A 7470-nucleotide genomic window follows, 5' to 3' on the forward strand; every position below is an offset into this window, starting at 1 on the left:
ACAATACTTAAGCTGAAGTAGGGACATAGCGAATTTTTAATTGAGAATTTTTATGGGTGTTGGAGTCCATGAATAACTCTTTTGCTCGAATTACAAGCCTGGTAGTTATCTTCAGTGTAAAAATGCTCAGATTTGTACACCGGGAATAATCTAATTTAGATTTTGCTAAATATGAGTCTCATTATAAGAAGTTTATCTTAAGAACAACTATGCAGGAAATACGGACTGGTGACCATGTGTCAGACAGGTTTTAAAACGAGCAGCTGACTGAACAAAACGGTAAGACATCTCCTTAGACCATTAGAGGAAACTGAACAGAGGTGATGTCACTGCAGGCCAAGCCGTCTAAAGCTATGACTAAAGGACCGTAAGAGAGACAGAATCTGAAGGGTGTTCCCTCCAGCCACCAGCTCCCTCTGGGGTGTGAACCAGAGACAGAGACGCCTGTTGCTTGAAGCAGCTGTCCAATGAGGTAGAGAAGCATCCATGGGGAAAAGTGAAAACCCCCATGGCTTGTGGGTCTAGGAACCAGAGGGCCAGAGTACCCTGATGGGGTGCTGGGCTGGGGCCCCGACCCTACCAAAAGCCTGGGGTTTCAGAGGAACTTGGTTTGGTCGGAAGGCTGGCACCAGTGGAGTTCTCAACATGGGGCATTCTGAGAGCTGGGAGGAGAAACTAGGAGGTCTGTTGTCTGTTGGCTGCAACGTGGAGGGTCCCTTTCCCCCAAGTACTGAAGACATGAGTAGCTTCTCCTTGGAAGCACCAAGAAGCAGCTGGAGCCTTATGATGTTGGTAACCGGGGATCTTTGAACTTGAACTGCCTGGTGAGAGACGGAAAGGTGGGCAGGACAAACCTGCCTATCACACACACTCCTTCTGTCTGTTATATGTATATTATCTTAATTTATAAATTCCAGGCTTCACCATATAGTTTAAAAATTATTTTCTTACCTTTCATTACCTTTAAACATCATGCCTTTTAGATTTTGAAATCTCTTCTGTCGACATTTAAATATTTTAGTTTAGCATTTTCAAATCTACATATTCTACAAATTTCTCGATGTTTGATTTTTTACTTCTTAGAAGCCATAACTCCTTTCATTATGTCTCATTTATATCTTTACGGTGGAAAATATACATAACATAACATGTAGCATTTTATCCATTTTTAATCCTACAATTCAGTAGCATTAGTACATTCGCATTGATATGTAACCATCACCAACATCCATCCCCAGAACATTTTCATCATCCCAAACAGAAAGTCTGTCCCCATTAGACACTAACTCCCTGTTCCCTTCCACGGCCCCTAATCACTGATATTCCACTTTGTGTCTGTGAATTTGCCTCCTCTGGAATCACGATATTTGTCCTGTTTCTTTCTTTTTGCCCTTCACTCTAAATGGCTGTTTGTGTTTTCTATCTCATTGGATTCTTATTTATTTTATTGGCATCTTTAATTTAATTTAATTGGTTTTACGATGGTGCTTTTTGCTCTGTTGTGCAGAAGGTGTCACCCCTTACGGAAGGCTGACCTTCTCCTGCCCTCCAGTTCTCTTTGAAGTCGGCTCCCTGGTGCCCTTCAAGAGATTTTCTGTCCTCTTCAAGGCGGACTTTCCCAGCAAGTCTCCCGTCTGACTTGAGACAGATTCGAAACCTTTCCCGGCACTCAGCACCCTCGGGTCGCCTGGAGTCCACTTCCTGATGTCAACAGGGGTTCTCACCATCTCCTCTCTCCCCTTTGTCCTGCTGTATTTCTCTAACTCACACGGCAACTGGAAGGTTTCGTCCTGCTGTTACCCCTGCATGTGTCCCTCTGCTGCCCCTTCCATTTAAAGGCTGTCCTCTAATACCTGTGGCCTAGAGTTGCCAGCTAAAATGCAAGACACCCCATAGATCTGAATTTCAAATAAACAGTGAGTAATATTTTAGTTTAAGGATGTCTCAGATATAGCCCAGGACAGACTTACACTAAAAATTTGTTCATCTACAACTCAAAGTGAACTGGGAGTCCTGTATCTTATTTGCTATATCTGGCAGCCCTCCTGTGGACACTACCGAGAATTCCAACTTGAGTCCAGGCCACAGGCGACCACCTTTCCCCTCAAAATTCCAGGAAGTGGAGTATGGAAGGATCAGGCCTTGGCCCTTTGCCATTTCCGCCAGACCCTACAGAATAAAAGACTGTATTAAGCTATGATAATCCGCTTATCATAGGGCCAGGGCCAGTTCAGCAGGGAAGTACAATGCAGGGCGTGACTCCAGATCGAGGCAGGCCTGCACCACCGGACAGCTTGATATGCCTTTCCTGCAGCTGGAAAGGCTCCGTGGACTCATCCCAGAGAAATCTAGAAGGTGAGCATGGGGCCTTGCTTGGCTACGGCCTTGGGGTTGGCTTCCCCCTCCACACTTTGCTGGAACAGAGGATACAGGAATGTTTTCTGGGGACCAGATTTGGTAGCGGCATGCACACTCAAGAGGCTGGCATGGAGCCATTTGCAGTCCTGGCCAGGAAGACTGAGATTCTGTGGAGTGAAAACTAGACACCAGGTTTGGGGAGGCAGGAGAGAAGTAGGCAGAGGAAAACCTATCTCCTACATCACAGGAGCTATGGTCCAATATTCCAGGTGAGGATCTCAGAGGAACCAAAGAAAGTGCTCAGGAGAACAAGCCAGCTTAGACAATAGACGGCCAGGGCCAGAGATCGTGACTCCTGCTGCAGCACACTCTACACACAACACATACGCACACACACACACGCACACACACACACACACACACACACACACGCACACACACACACACACACACACACACACACACACACACTCCAGACGTGCACTCAGGAGCAGAAACCTCCATACACTACTGGGAGGCACGTCAGCTCCCGGAGAGAGTACACAGGGGGCCCTGCTAGAGAAGAGATCTTAACTCTAAGTTGTGAGTTTTGACTACTTGAATCTGCCCCCTTTGCTTACTGTGTAGGACACAGGTTTTTAATGAAAAGTAAGCATCGTTGGATGTATAATCACATAAAGGTGATCCGGCTGGTCAAAAGATTCCCTGAGTTCCTTTGTGTGGCATAAGGGAAGGAATCTCCCCATAGAGCAGGCTTACAAAGGTGTTGACGGTGAGAAACGCGTGAGATATGTCCAGACCTGTAGAGAATTTTAATGAGTTTATCTGAGACAGACTGACAATTGCCGGGAAGCAAAATCTCTGCGGATTAAGAAAACGCTCCAGAGAATGGCAGGCCACAGGAATGGCTGATAATAAGGCATTTGGATTTGGAATCGTAGGATGTCTTTTTATTGCTTCGAGATCCTGTGCAAATCTGTACTCTTTCCAATTGGGTTTCTTTACTGGAAGGATCGAAGAATTATAGGGGCTCATACATGGAATTATAAACCCCCCACCCTTTTAAGGTAGTCTTGTCTAACAAGCTACTTTTGGCTACTGCAGCTGGTCTTAAAGGAAATTGGCAAATATTAAGTAGAGGCTTAGTATTGACAACATTAGTTTTAATACGAGTGATGGACTTCGTCTTGCCAATATCTGTAGTGGAAAAGGCCCAAAGTTGGATCAAAACATCCTGTAACGAACATTCAGTCAGTCTCAAGACTGGTTTCCTTTCTTGGAGGCACCTTTAAAATCATTATTTTCCTAATTTGTTCAGGCTCTGATTCATTTAGTTTGGATACATTTCACCCTTCTGGGAAAAGGATATGTGGGCATTCCCGGTTTCAAAAAAGTCTCACCGTATCAGGTGCATTGGGGCAGCTTTGACTAGCAAAAATTATGTTCCTCATAACATTCCCTAACTGGAAGGGAACAGGTTCTGAATCAAAAACAGACATCGGTGGATTAGCTTTCCCCACCATTTGTACAGAAGCCTAGTCTGAGGGAGAGGGCAACTTAGATGGGTGGAGCCAAGAAGAGATGAAGTAGCCCCGGTATCTCCAAGGGCCTCAGTTGTTTCTCCGCTTCTGGTAATTTCAATTTCTCCTAACGTATCGGTGACGAGAAGGGGAAGTGCCCTCTCACGGCCCTGGGAGCAGCCCTGCCCTCACTTCTGGTTTTCTTTTTCTAAATCCCATGTCAGTTATCTACGATCTTTCAGCTGACCTGACTTTTTACACTAAAAGCAGACTCCTCTACAAGAGTTTCCCAGCAAGCCTTGCTTAGTAATTCTGTGGTTTCTTTGCTCTCAGAAACCAGCAGGTGCGTTAATTGGGATAAGTCAGAATAGCCAGGATCATATGTTCGAACAGTTCAATCAAATTCCTGTGAGAAGTCGTCAGGGACCCGGAGTGGGTCGTGAGGCTCTTCGGTAGATTCCTTAGTTCTGTTCTATCTAGTTCAAGGAACGTATAGAGTCGTTGGTTCCCTCTGCCTGAGACAGCTTCTTCCAAAGGAAGCTGCTGAATTTCTGATTGTTGTTATTATTTTTTCTAGCCTAGCCTGGTCTGGTCTTCTACTCCGAGTGTCCCCGAGGTCAGTAGAGAGCTTCGGTGGAGGTGGCGCAGAAGAGTGAGGGGAATAGGACGAAAGGAGAGTGAGTCCACACAGCAAAGCAGAGGGTACAGTAGGGCAGTTGGAGAAGAGGAAAGGGGTGTGTGTGCTGGCTCTGAACAGCTTCAGAAGCCTTTAGTTCAGAGACAACCTCTAGAGTGTCCTTATTAACTTCCCAGAGAGAAGGAGGTCTCTCTGTGCTCCATTTCAGAGGCTTCTATTGGCCAGTCGAGGTAAGCTTCCCATTCATTTGGTTTGATTTTAGAGCCCGCTTTTTCTAACTGTGCACGAAAAATTAATTTAGGTTTCTGAGAACTCCATTTTGGCCATCTCAAGTCGATATCACTTCTAGTTAAATCTTCCCATTTCTGTAAGTACTTGCAAGTAAAAGTTCCCTAGGAATCGTACGTCTGCAGGAGTATGATGGGGGCTGGGGGTTTGTCGGCCTTGGAGGCACGATCTCTCATGTTACTTTTATTTCATTTCATTTGTTTATTTATCTATCTATTTATTTACTTATCTATCTATCTATCATCTATCTATTTATTTTTGAGATCTGCAGAGTCTGAACAAATTTCTAGGGATGTTGTGTAGTGGGTTTAAGTGTGATGTTACATCCCAAGCACTTCAACCCTCTCACGTGTCTCGGTTTCTCTCCCCTGTTGTCTCACGCAACTGCGGGGACTCGGAGCGCTCGGAAACCAGCCTTCCTGTGCAGTCCCCGGATGAGAAATTCTTTAATTATAGTTGTGCTGGAATTCCCTATGTGGACAAGCTTGTTTTGAGGGGTACTCTCAAACACCTCCAGGTAGATTCTTCGTCACCTAAGAATAGCAAAATTTGAGCTGGAGGGAGTAAATTCCCTGTATCTTTAGAGCTGAACTGAGTTCAGGCTGTCATTTATCTAGCAAAGGTTTTGTTCAGACTTGCAGTAAACAATTCCAACTGAAAAGCCAAAATCAAAAACCAGTCACCCATTTTTTCTTCTGTCCCTGAGTTATGTCGACCCTTGCCCTTAGCCTGGGTTATCTCAACAATTAACCTTAATGCCACCTTGAGGATTTTAAAAAACAGCTCACATAAAGTCAGGGTCTCCTGCCTTAAACTGGGAGGCCTGGAATTCCAAGAAAAGCTCACCCACGTTCACTTGATGCAAAGCGAGGAGCTGGTAGGTCTCAATGGGTCCCTGCTGGTACCTAGCACTGGTCTGTAGGGTGGACCTTGGTGGGCTTCTTTGGCATCCTGCCAACTGCGCCAAGTAAATGTCGAGGTAAGAAATGTCCAAATCTGTAGAGAATTTTTATGGATTTACCTGAGCCAAGTTGAGGACAATTGCCGGGAGGCAAAATCTCAATGCATTAAGAAAATGCTCCAGAGAATGGCAATTTTACAGCTTATTTTATACATTAGAATCAAAGAAGACGACGTAAGGAGGGTCACATGAAATCGCTGGTGATAGATTAAGGAGGTGGGAGAAAGCAAAACAGAGAAGACTCTGGGATCGGATAAAAAGTAAAATGGAGAGACACATACATTTTTTACATTGGTGAGTACAAGAGAGTTAATAATTAACATTTACAGCACATAGAGATGATATATAGGGACAAGATAACCGTGAGGGGTTCTGTGGTCTCCCGTGCTCTGGTGCAGCAGGCTCTCTCCTGAGAGGTCTGAAAAAGGAGGGATAACTCTGACATTCCAAGGGTATGTTAACGTGGATGCAAAAAGACAATAGACGGGCTCACTTATGGTAAAGATGGACCATTGTCAAGGAAGCTACAGGCCTAGGATGTGACTACTCCATGACCTGTTTTTAATTAGGAATTTTTATGTTCAGACCATCCTATGTGGTTAATTTCAGTCTCTGAGCTTGCTAGCCTCCCCTGTGCTTGTTAGATTTAGCATGTGGCCCTTTTTTTTGTCTACAAATAGCACTTAGAGACAAAGTTTGGTCCTGATATTTATGGCAGCATTGTTTATAAGAGCTAAAAATTATATTTAACTACTTAATATTTGTTCATCAAACTGCTTAGTGTATGATTAGAAAATATTTGATACACATAAAATAATCTTACATAAATTATAACATAATAAAGTGAACACCCATAAACCCAACTAAAGAACAAGATAAGTATTACTATCCTTTTATTTTTTAAAACTAATCAAGACTTTTATTAGAATTATTTCCTAGGGGGCATTACCCCTTATTAAACAACTAATAAAATATGTGATATTTAGTCATACATTTAAAACATAGGAAGACAACCAGTATCTTAATGTATAAGAAGCCAAACTTCAGGAGACAAATGTGTTCAGCATAACTAAAAGAAGCGGGACTCTACTTACAAATTGCTTAATTGGAAAAGAAATTAGTGTTTAAGAAATGTTTTCACTAATGGAAAAATACATCAAAAAAAAAAAAAACAGTGTGTAAAAACATACTGATTTACAAAGCCAAAATATCTCTTAGTTTTAATTCTTGTATACCCTAAGTGAGGTGCATATTACATGAAAATAAGATGTTAAATGTTCATCAATATGTAAAGAAGGAATTCAGTTGCTCAAGTACTAGGTACAACTTCATATTCTTTCACTCTACTTCCGGAATTGCGACTTGACTTAAAAAATTTTTTATCAACTACTACCTAAGGTTATTGACAATGACAAGTGGTATCACTGGACATATTGTGTCATTTATTTCTCTTATTGCTTTTATCACTATAGTACAATATAAAACTTTTAATCCAATATTATATGTTCCTATATTCAAGCTAATTAGTATCTAAAAAAATAAACCTCTAGATATAAAGTTGGTAGTTTTAGGGCTAAGTAAACAGTAACCAAAGTCTTAAGTTTTTTCCTCATAAAGAGAATAAGATGGACAAAGATTTTCTTCTTTCTTTTGTGAGCTTGCTTCATATTACTCTGTTCTGTTCCCTTTTTTCCCAGTAAAAAACA

Source organism: Pteropus vampyrus, unplaced genomic scaffold, assembly GCF_000151845.1.
Source record: "Pteropus vampyrus isolate Shadow unplaced genomic scaffold, Pvam_2.0 Scaffold37, whole genome shotgun sequence".
Taxonomy (NCBI): Eukaryota; Metazoa; Chordata; class Mammalia; order Chiroptera; family Pteropodidae; genus Pteropus; species Pteropus vampyrus.